This window comes from Elephas maximus, chromosome 8 (assembly GCF_024166365.1).
Source record: "Elephas maximus indicus isolate mEleMax1 chromosome 8, mEleMax1 primary haplotype, whole genome shotgun sequence".
NCBI classification, from domain to species: domain Eukaryota; kingdom Metazoa; phylum Chordata; class Mammalia; order Proboscidea; family Elephantidae; genus Elephas; species Elephas maximus.
In genome coordinates, this window is record NC_064826.1 from 72,560,421 (window position 1) to 72,572,865 (window position 12,445).

At 36.0% G+C, this 12,445-nt stretch overlaps 1 pseudogene; it reads left to right on the forward strand.

Annotated features, from left to right (window-relative positions):
* Nucleotides 1-6,094: 6,094 nt before the first annotated feature.
* LOC126081581 (uncharacterized) overlaps nt 6,095-12,445 on the forward strand; it is a 100,530-nt pseudogene continuing 94,179 nt past the window's right edge.

Here is a 12,445-nt window from a genome sequence, read left to right on the forward strand (position 1 = left end):
GGACTGCACCTCGGCATAAAGAAAACAAAAATCCTCACCACTGGACCAATAAGTAACACCATGATAAACACAGAAAAGATTGAGGTTGTCAAGGATTTCATTTTACTTGGATCCATAATCAATGCCCATGAAAACAGCAGTCAAGAAATCAAACCACATATTGCATTGGGCAAATCTGCTGCAAAAGATCTCTTTGAAGGGTTAAAAAGCAAAGATGTCGCTTTGAGGAATAAGGTGCTCCTGACTCAAGCCATGGTATTTTCAATCACTTCGAATGCATGTGAAAGCTGGACAATGAATAAGGAAGACTGAAGAAGAATTAATGCCTTTGAATTATGGTGCTGGTGAAGAACATTAAATATACCATGAACTGCCGACTCACAGCAACCATATCTACAATAGAATGGAATGCTGTCTGGTCCTGCCCCATCCTCACAATTGTCATTATGCTTGAGCCCACTGTTGCACCCGCTGCGTCAATCCTTCTTGCTGAGGGTCTTCTTTTTTCTGACCCTCTACTTTATCAAGCATGATGTCCTTCTCGAGGGACTGGTCCCTCCTGATAACATGTCCAAAGTACTTGAGACAAAGTCTCATCATCCTCGCTTCTTAGGAGCATTCTGGCATTACTTCTTCCAAGACAGGTTTGTTCATCCATAGTATATTCAATATTGAGCAGATCTATCCAATATAATATGTCATTTGACTTCTTGACTGTTGCTTCCATGGGTGTTGATTGTGGATCCAAGTAAAATGAAATCCTTGACAACATCAATCTTTTCTCCATTTATCATGACATTTCTCATTGATCCAGTTGTGAAGATTTTTGTTTTCTTTATGTTGAGGTGCAATCCATACTGAAGGCTGTAGTCTTTGATCTTTATCAGTAAGTGCTTCAAGTCCTCTTCACTGCCAAAGATTAGACAGGCCTATAAAACAAATAATAACACACATGAGGAAAGTGACTCTAAGTTCAATCAAATATAGGAAACCTAATGGGCAACCCCTGCCCTAACACAAAGATGAGAACGCCGGAAGGGACAGGAAACCTGGATGAACGGACTCAGGGAAACTGGGGTGGAAACGGAGAGAGTGCTATACATTGCAGGGATTGCAACCTATGTCACAAAACAATCTGTACACAAATTTTTGATTGAGAAACTTATTTACAGTGTAAACTTTCACCTAAAGCACAATTAAAAAAAAAAAAAAAGGTTATCATTAGGCTCTAAAACTTTGTACAAAATGGGTTCCACACTTCATGATAGGTATCATGGATACAAGCCATGTGTACATACACAAATGAGTACTTCTTAGAGATTTCTAATCCCATGTTCAATTATAATGCTTTGATAGCTTTTAATCATGTGCTACAAACATACAGAAAAGTTGGGAGAAACTCAGCACTTACTGGTTAACAAGCATAAATCATCCTTGCTTATGATTTCCATACCAAAAAAAATCTGTGGCAAAGGAGCATGTGATAGACAAACACAGCAGTTTGTGTTTCAGAGCTGCTCAGAATCACTAATTAGGTGAAGCTCACACTACATCCGGTTGAAGGATGTTGACAACGAAACAAAGTTTTATATTTAGAATCTAAAACACTGGCATTACATACTGCCTAAGGCAAAAACTGAAATCAGTAGGAAGTCTGGGGCTGGTGTTTGGTCCTCTACTTTTGCAAGCGTGTCTTGTTATCTGGGATCAAAGCAAAACAAATGGTGAGTTTTTAAACCTGCAAATTACGTAAACACAAAATGTTATGTGCCCTGTAGACTTTTGAAATTTTATTTTGCCATGCTTTAGTTTTAGACAGTATCTTGAAAACCATTACATTTTTACAACTCTTAAAAATACTCTTGGTGTTGGAATCATAAAGCAGTTTTCATTCTAAAAGGGAATTCCTTCACATTGTAATTATGTAAGGAAGAGAAGACGTGTTTCTTTTTCAATGAAAAGGACTTGATTTTGTTTCAAACAATATTTTCTATGAGGTAGAGTTACCTGTATAATTTGAAGCATTTATATTTCCCTACTTTACATTTTGTGTTTATCACCTCTATTATTCCCTTAAAAAGAACAAAGAAAATACATACTAGAGGTTAAGAGCTACCACTGCTAACCAAAAGGGCGGCAGTTCAAATCCATCAGGTGCTCCTTGAAAATCCTATAGGGCAGTTCTACTCTGTCCCATAGAGTCGCTATGAGTCGGAATTGACTCAATAGAAACTGGTTTTAATTTTGTTATATAGCCTTTGGTAAAAGGCAGAATAGCTATTTGTAAGGCTGATAAAATTCAGTTCATGCTGGTTGGACAATGTAGTATGAACTGGTTCATATGAAGTAGATTTCTGCCCAAGAGTTGTTTCAAAGAGGTTTCATGCGCTGCTGGGGTATTTTCTGGTTACTTTTTGGAATAGGGTTAGCCCCATGATTCACTCATCTCTCCTTGCATTTTTTACTATTCAGAGGAAATGTTTGGCAGGGCTGCCACCTCTGTAATAGTAACAAATAAAGAGGAAGAAAGCACATGTACGTATTGTTTGTTAGCAACTTCTGTATAAGGACACGGATTAAGGTGTTGCCACAATACAATCTAAAATGGTTTTCTCAAAGTAACAAACAAAAGGACAACTCACCTTCAAAGACTTACTGTCATATATCTAGAGCATTGTCAAGAATCTTTAATAACTGGCTTCTTAATATATTCTTGCTTACTCACATACCCTAGAGGAAATGCAATTATCCAAGACCTATGTTTTTAGATGCCAGTATTGGATGCTAAGGTCAATTAAGAATAGACATTAAATTTCTCACCCAGTCAATGCCAAAGTCCATTAGAGAAATTAGAGACAATTACATTGATAGTGGCTAATGCCAAAAAGCCTGACTCATAGCTGGCCTAGAATGCCTATAGAGTCATGGCTTTATCAACCAGCATCCATAATTAATTGATTCTGTCATTTATTTTATAAACTTACTCCAAGATTCTGTATAAGTTTCCTGGTAATCAAAGTAGGATGATGTCAAGTATCAAGGAGCTCACAATCCACATCTCTACTCTAAGCCTTTGCATATTTGCTAAATAATAAAAAGCCTAAATGGCTTTTTTTGGTTTTTATTTTACCTTATTTTAAGAACTTTTGCAAATGTTATAGCAATATTTAAATATACCATAACAAACATCTGTGCATGCACAACCATAATTGAAAATCATTAACTTGTTGCCATATTTACAGAAATATTTTTGCTAACTAAATAAGAAAGAAAATCATATAAGCTGAATTTGTTTCCAGACCCAATGCCATTCCTCTCCCATCCAAATCCCCACCAGCAAAATCAGTCATGAATTTAACAGGTATCCCCTGGGGGATCCTCAGGCACTTGCCACTAGTCTGACTCAACTGCCAGCACCTGCATCTCTTGGCTTAGCGCTATCTCTGACCACTTGAGTCCACTCTGCCTACCCCATGTGTATGTAGCAGGTCAGTAGTCCCAAGAAACAGGCCACCTTCTCCCCACCTTCTAGCAACCCTTAACTAGTAACTGATGCAAGTTGGTGTCCCTGGTCCCTTAAGTGAGATAACTCCTAGGTACCTTTTCCAAACAGTCTTCTAGAGTTCCCCAACATGATTGTGCTCAAGTTGCCCACAGTGGAACTCGATAACACAGGCTTTATTGGCTTTCTTTCCTACCCTGTTTCATTTCCCCACTACGCTTTTGGTGTTTCCTGGGGTCACCTCCAAAATAAACTACCTGCAATTAAAAGCTTTGTCTCAGGATAACTTCTCAGCAACTGAAACTAATATACCTTCTAATCCATATTTTTTATATTGACACATACCCATGTGTAACCATTGTGAGATTTCCAAAATTTATAAAAATGGTCCCAGACTGTATACATGCTTTTATAGCCTGCTTTTTCACTCGACATTACGAATTTAAGACTTATCCACATTGACACTGATGATAAATCACGTTACTCACTTTAAAATCTATTGAATAAACATATATTTTTCCTTTTGGTGACCATTTAAATTGAGTCCAATATATTGCTATTAAAAATGACACTACCCTGAACACCTTTGTGTATGTTTCCTGTGCACATGTGCAAGAGTGTCTCTCCATTGAAGACCCCTACATGGTATTGTTGCCTGCATGTACATCTTTACCAGATATTGCCAAGTTACTCTCCAAAAATGTCTTTTTAAATATACTCCAGTTGTAGTTGATTTCATAATATTTAAACATTTTTGCCAATGTCAATTTGTTTCTACATACTTCTTCAAAGAATCACCAAATCAGTATTGACCCCCTGCCCAGGACTTAGATCTGACCAGAAGAAAATAGAACATTCCACACACCCATGAAACTAGAACCCAGTTGAAAGTCAGTACTCATACGAATTAAATAATTAGAAGCAACTTAGCATATAGGTAAGTTAAAAATATATATACATGTATATATATACAATAATATACACATATTAAAAAAAAAAACCTGTTGCCGTCCAGTTGATTTGGACTCATAGCTACCCTATAGGACAGAGTAGAACTACACCATAGGATTTTCACCGCTGTAAAACTTTACGAAAACAGATTGTCACTTCTTTCTCTTGAGGAATAGCTGGTGGGTTTGAACCACTGACCTTTCGGTTAGCAGCTCAGCACTTAACCACTGCATCACCGGAGCTCCTTATATTATATAATAGAACATGTTATCTAATTATATATGCATGCATGCATATATATATTAATTATACTTCTTTATCACAAATAACACACACTGAATATGTCCTAGGTAGATTACTGCTCTTGTATAGCATCAGTAAGTACAGAGTACAATAGAAAATTTCCAATATCCTAAAATATTTCCTTTTAAAAATGATCTATTTGTTTATACGAAGAGTTCTCTTAAGTTCCCTCACTCCCTGGAAGAAAAGAAGTAGGAACAGAAATTAAGACTGGGGAACTTGAGGGTATATAGATAGTACAGGAGCCACTAAAAAACAAAAACAAAAATTACAGAAGATATGGTACAAAAACATTGGAGAATACACTCTATAAAACAAAATTTTCAAATTGGTCTGGGGTCAACTACATCCTAAATAATGAAAACAATGGTAGTACTGGTGTTGCATTGTTGCATTTCTTCTTTTTTTTTTTCTCAAAAGTTTTTTCAAATCATGAAGTTACCACTTTACTAGAAACCAAAACACTATTTTAAGCGATAATTTTTTATTAACTTATCCTTCATATATTAAAACAAGGCTGCATAAAGCAAAATACATAGTCCGAAATAAATTGGATAAAAGGTAAATTTTGATGAAAATTGAGAAATTTAAAGAATAGGTGATCTACAAACTGGACGTTTTATCTATGAATAATGAAGACAGGCATCATAGGCATAATTTTATGATACAGGTAGTCCCTGATTTACAATGTATTCAAGTTACAATGAACTACACTGACAACTGTCCATTTAGGTTTTCTTTAATACATCTTACGGAAACCCTGGTGGCATAGCGGTTAAGTGCTACAGCTGCTAACCAAAGGGTCGGCAGTTCGAATCCACCAGGCGCTCCTTGGAAACTCTATGGGGCAGTTCTACTCTGTCCTATAGGGTTGCTATGAGTCGGAATCGACTCAACGGCACTGGGTTTGGTTTTTTTATCATTAGCAGTATGTACTGCATACAATGTTGCAGTGTGTAATTTGCTGATGTTATTCTCAGATAATCACTCAAAGATGTTCGATTTTATCATTTACTGTTCGAAAAACAGCTATATACCAGGCTATGGCCTAGTCTACAATGAAGTCAGTGTCAGTGTTGGGAGTCGTAATGGATAGAAAGTTGGGCAATGTTCAATTCCAACAACACATGACAGCTGAACTGACCAGATGCCCAACAACCATTCTGACTCTGAATTCATTGTTAGGACGCTGAGGCCAACTTTGTTGTAGGCCAGGCCTATAGAATGATCTTATTCAGCATTTTGTACCATAAGAAACATCAGTTGTTAATTTGAAGTCCAGTTATTCAAGTTTCTCTAACTGTATGTCACAAGAGCACTGCTTATACCCCTAGCAATATGTTTAGCAAAAGAAGTCATGACGTTGAAAGTTCTGATCCAAAAAAGAAGGTGAGGAAAGCCCTGCAGATGGATAGAAAGATGATGATGATTAAGGCCTATGATAATGGAAAGAAAGTTGGTGAAATAGCATGTGAGGAAGGACTGTTTCATTCGACTGTTTAGACAGTCATTAAGGATAAGAATAGGATTTTGGAGGCAGTTAAAGGAGCGCTTAGCATAAAATTGACAATTTTAACAAAGAAGAGGCAAGGGCCAATCTATGAGGTGGAGAAGCTATTGATGATTTGGATAGAAGACCAAATCCAGAAAATGATTCCTATGAGTTTACTTACAATTCAAAAGAAAACACCCAGCCTTTTTGAAAACTTGGAGGAACAGCAAGGGGAATACTACCATGTGTACTTTAAGGCCACCAAGGGCTGATTTCATCGCTTCAAAGGCAGATTTTGTTTACACAACATGTGTATAACTGGAGAAGCAGGAAGCATCGATGTTGAAGCTGCCGAAAAATTCAAAGATGAGCTGGACAAGCTAATACAAGATGAAGAATATCCACCAGAGCAGATTTTTAATGTGGATAAAACATGCTTGTTTTGGGAGAGGATCCAGAATGAACTTACATTCACAAAGATGTGAAGTCGATGCCTGCTTGGAGGGAATGCTGCTGGATTTAAATTAAAACCTTTTCTTGTTTACTATTCTGAAAGCCCCAGGGCATTAAAGAATATTGATGAAAATAAGTTGCCAGTCTAGTACAGAAGTAACTCTAAGGCCTGGATGACAATTGTGTTATTCGAAGACTGGTTTTTTAATTGTTTCATCCCAGAAGTGCATGCTGACTGCCTTGAAAAGGGTATTCTTTTCAAGATCCTGCTGCTATCTGATAATGCCCCAGGATATCCTTCTCATATGATCTCAGATGATCTAAATCAAGACGTGAAAGTGATGGATCTACTTTTCAGTATGACAGCCGTGATTCAGCCTATAGATCAAGGTGCAATCGCCACCTTCAACGCATACTACGTATGGACTATGTTTACTCAGACAATAGCTGCAACAGGTGGAGGTATGGTAACATTATGCGGTTTCTGGAAGAATTATAATATTCTTCAGTGTATCTGGAACATTGCATCTTCCAGGAAAGAAGTTATGGGAAACTCATGCAGGGGATATGAAAAATTGTTATGTTATGTGAACATGCTCTGAGCATTTGATCGGGACAATATGATGGAACAGATTGGTGGGAAATCGTCCACATGCAATAACACTGAATTTAGAACTTGATATCTCGATGTGGAACAGCTCCTAGATCGCAAAGAAAGGGAATTAGCAGATCAGGACTCAGTGGATTTTGAAGAATAAAGAAATAATGAGGAAGAGGAAGGAGAAAAACTATCAAAAATTTTACAGTGAAAGGATTAGCTGGAGTTTTTTCTAAACTAAATCAGGGGCTTCAGTTGCTTGAAAACAAGGACCCAAATGCTGATCTCTTTATTAAAGTCAAATAGGCAAATTTGGGAAGCAGTGAGACGTAACTATGAAATGTATGAAGAAAAAAAGAAAAGGACTATACAGAAAACTCTCACTAACTTTCTCACTAGAAATGCTATACCCATCCCCAAGGATGATCCAGATGATCCAGAACCTTCCACAAGTAGAGTTATTACTGCAACTGACAAAACGCCGATGTTGTCCAACTCTTCATCATTGGAGTAAATTTTTACGATTTGTGTATTTTTTTATGAATGTATGTATGTATTAAAATATACCTGTAAGTTTATATCTAATGTTTCAACCCTCAAAGACAAAGAAGGATCAAATTTATAAAAATACTGATAATAAAAGACAACAGTAATGAAAACAAAAAAAAAAAAATGATGTGTTCCACATATGTTGAACCCAGTTAACCACAGAGTCATTGAAATGGAATCCCATTGTTTAAGTCAGGGACTACCTGTTTTTGAATAAAACATTATTTTCTATTCACAAATATATGAGTATCTCACATGTATGAATAAGGAAAACTGAAGAAGAATTGACACCTTTGAATTGTGGTGTTGGCGAAGAATATTGAATATACCATGGACTGCCAAAAGAATGAACAAATCTGTCTTAGAAGAAGTACAGTCAGAATGCTCCTTAAAAGCAAGGATGGTGAAACTGCACCTTGTATACTTTGGACATGTTGTCAGGAGGGATAAGTCCCTGGAGAAGGACCTCATGCTTGGCAGAGTAAAGGGTCAGCAGAAAAGAGGAAGACCCTCAATGAGGTGGACTGACACAGTGGTTGCAACAATGAGCTCAAGCATAACAACAATTGTAAGGATGGTGCAGGACCAGGCAGTGTTTCGTTCTGTTGTGCATGGTGTCACTATGAGTCGTAACTGACTCGATGGCACCTAACAACAACAACATCTCATATATAATAGAATAACAAAAACATTTCCAACTTTTAAAAACACTAAAAGAGCATAAGATAGTCTTGGCTTATAAGTCTTTGGATTTATTTTAATGCTTAAAAATATATAGGCCCGATGAGTCAGAATCGACTTGAGGCAGCAGGTTTGTTTTGGTTAGTGTCAAGTGTTTTGAACATGGAATTCTTGTTTGAATTCTAACAAAGAGGTGCATTATTTCCACGTTGTATTCATTTTCTCTAAACTTAAAAATGTGTGAGGGTAATTAACCATGATAAGATTTCAAAGTTCTTGAAATACAAATATCATTTTTATTTCATTAAAAATGAAAATTTAAGACAAATATATATGCAAATATGAAAATTTGAGCACATTCCATTTTGGGTCAAGTTTGTATCTGCCTATTAGTGGATTATCTGGAAAATTTAGTTATGGATAAAGAGACTAAACAAAACGAATAATTTGAACTTAAGAAATAATACATAGGATCTATTTGGATAACAAATATTCCAGGAAAATCCATTTTATTCCTTATCAAATATTTCAGCTATTTCCTTAAATGCAAATGGAAAGGAAAGCATAACTTATTAATATATAAGGATAACTTCATTCAGAATTTAAAGTTTAAAATATTTATCACATTCTGAAAAATCAACTGGTAGAGAAATTCTAGTGAAAGAAAAACAGTGTGGGGCACTACGAGCAGAAAGAAGATTCTGAAAATTGCACAGAATGAAAAAATCATGTAAAGCAAATAAGTTATAAGGAAGTAGAGGAATTTGCTGTCAGTGTAACTAAGAAATTAAAATTGAAATAAATAAATTGAATATATATGCATACAGATATACAGGCATACACACATACACATACACACATATGTGAAGACTTTTGAACAAGGACTTTTTAAAACTCACTGTTGGGATCCACCTGCAGGCTTTTTCAAGTTGGCTGCTGCTCAGAAGAGAAAAGGAGAGACCAGGCAAACCCATTTGGCCTGATCCAATTTAGATATGCAAATTTTATCCTGTGTGCTAGAAAGGAACATTATAGCACAACATAATTTTCATCTTCAGTTGTAAGAAACAGTATTTCTAATCTAATAAAAAACATCCCTTCATTGTCCACTTTAACACTCACAGCATTGTATCCTATCCATTGTTCACTTTCACTTTTAAACTGTGCTTTCATACTTTAAACTATCAAATAAGTTTATTAGAAAAAGACAAATATATTATGGCAGTCATTCTCCCCATCAAAGAGGAAAAATATTTAGTGGTAATTAACTGGTAATACATGACATATTTTGTAGGGAATGGACAAAAAGCTCCCTTGGAAGACTAGAAATAATTGAATCATTTGATGTCAAATATATTTTTATTAATTATCTGATGGAAAGTTACACTATAGAATGAGGACTGGGTTTTTCAATTAATGTATTACCTTCACAGAAAGATTTTACACTCAACTAAGTTATTAACAATTGAGTTAATGAGCTCTGAAAAATTATTTATGAAAGAGAATATTGGTTTAAGATCTACCTATGTTATATTTTTAGAAAAACCTTTTCCTCATTATCAAGATGAGTATTTAAATAGTTATATTGCAGTCATGATGGTTTGTATTATTCAAACATACCAATATTTATGTGGAAAAAATAAACCATTTATTTGCCTCACATGGTTCTGTCTTCATTTCTTACTAATTTTTGTTAATATGAAAACAACTTAAATAAGGCCAGTCTTCATTTAGTAGGCAAGATACTACTAAATTTCTATTCTACAAGTGGTTTTACTTCTGTTGAATCTCAGTTATATTCATACATCTCTGTTACTCAAAATAGGAAATGTGAGAGGAAGAGAAATTTGGGGAGTGAGGATATGAGGTCCATTTTGCAGTGATGTGGAAGAATTATGTGTTAAGGGGCCAACTGGATGAATATACAGATACAGTACTCAGAATAAATACTACATCTAAAGATTTTGGAGAAATAAAATAAAAAAAAATTAAGTTTACACTCATTTTCCCCTAGGCTGTAAACCATTCAATTAGGATAAAACCAAAAAAACCAAACCCGTTACCGTCAAGTCAATTCCGAGTAATAGTGACCCTATAGGACAGAATAGATCTGCCCCATAGGTTTTCCAAGGAGCGCCTGGTGGATTCCAACTGCAGACCTTTTGATTAGTAGCTGTAGCTCTTAACTACTGTGCCACTAGCATTTCCATTCAATTAGAATGGGGGCTGCCAATTCTAATTAAGTTAGACCTTTCCTTTCCAACTCAACTTTCATAAATTTGACACTGGACCTACTAACCTCAGAAATAACGGTCTTTCAAGACAAGAAGGGGCAGGGAAGCTAGATAAATAGAAACAGAACAAAGAGAATGGAAATAATGAGAATGCTGACACATTCTGAAAATTTTAACTAATGTTTTGGAACAACTTATACAAAAATTGTTTACTGGGAACCTAATTTACTGTGTGGAGCCCCAGTGGCGCAGTGGTCAAGAGCTATGGCTGCTAAACAAAAGTTGGGCAGTTTGAATCCACCAGCCTCTCCTTGGAAATCCTATGGGGCAGTTCTACTGTATCCTGTAGGATCTCTATGAGTTGGAATTGACTGGATGACAATGAGATTGTTTTTTTTTGGTTTAGCCCTAAGTTGTTTTTTTTGTTTTGTTTTGTTTTTATATTTTATTTCCTTTACTAGGATGATGCACCCATCCTGCAGTTGCCGTGAGTGCCCTTTAATTATAACTCCTGTGTGTACCATTCTCCAGCAACAGGTTTGGGCTTTGGCTAATTTACTGTGTAAACTTTCACCTAAAACATAACTTAAAAAAATAAGAAGAAAGAAATGGTCTTTCAGACTCTAGAAAACACCTCTGCAATACACTCTCAAGGCTGCTGTCAAAACCATATTTTTAACACAGACAGCTAATCTTCCTCCTCTCCTCCCTCCAGCTAAAAATTGGAGGTTCCCATTATCTTTAAGAAAACAGCTTAACATTTTAACAGGGCATCCAAAGCCTTCCTCAAGTAATTCTTATCCACTTCTAGACAGCCCCATCTCACATCCCTCCACCTCACATATGATGACCCTGCTCGCAAGACATACTTGTGGTCCTTCAAGCACAACATTCACTCTCAAAATCTCCTTGTCTTTGCTCATGATGCCTCCTCTTTCTGAAACCTCTCCCTATTCTGTAAAATTAATCGCAATTTACTTCCTACAGAGGGTCTTTCCTAATCCTTAGACTGAGTTACAGGACTCATAGCGGCACTCTGTAAGTGGGTAATGTTCAATGTTCTGTCCCACTTTATTTTACCAGCTGTCTCTATAGTTAGACTCTGAATTCTGGGAGTCGGTATTTCGCATCCCAATTCCCGGAAAGTTGTCTGCACATAATACATACTCTACGTATTTGTTGATTTAAGATGAATTTGGATGTTTCACATTTGAGTGTTCAGCTGATATGTCAATGGTCAGGAAATAAATATTGTCCTTGGATATGGAAAATAATCAAGCTTTTTACTGCATTTATAACTTTTTTCTGGCTGCCTTCTACTTTGTTTTCCTCATAATACTCTGTTACATCATTCAGTTCTCTATTTCTGTTCCTCTGAAGTGCATAAAGTAGCAACAACTATTATTTACAAATCCAACAACCTTATTTATGAATCCAACAACACATGAAGGCATTACAACTAGCCGTTAAGAGTTTGCTAACTGGCATCAAACTACATGGTTCACACCTTGGCTTCCACACTCACCAACTAGGATATTGGCCAATTACTTAGATGGTTTAAGCCTCAATTTCTTGTCTCTAACATGGGATGAAAATCAGAATTTAGTATATATTTGTAGATTAAATGAGACCCTGCATTTTAAAATCATTGCTATATAACAATTGCTTGATACATGTTAACA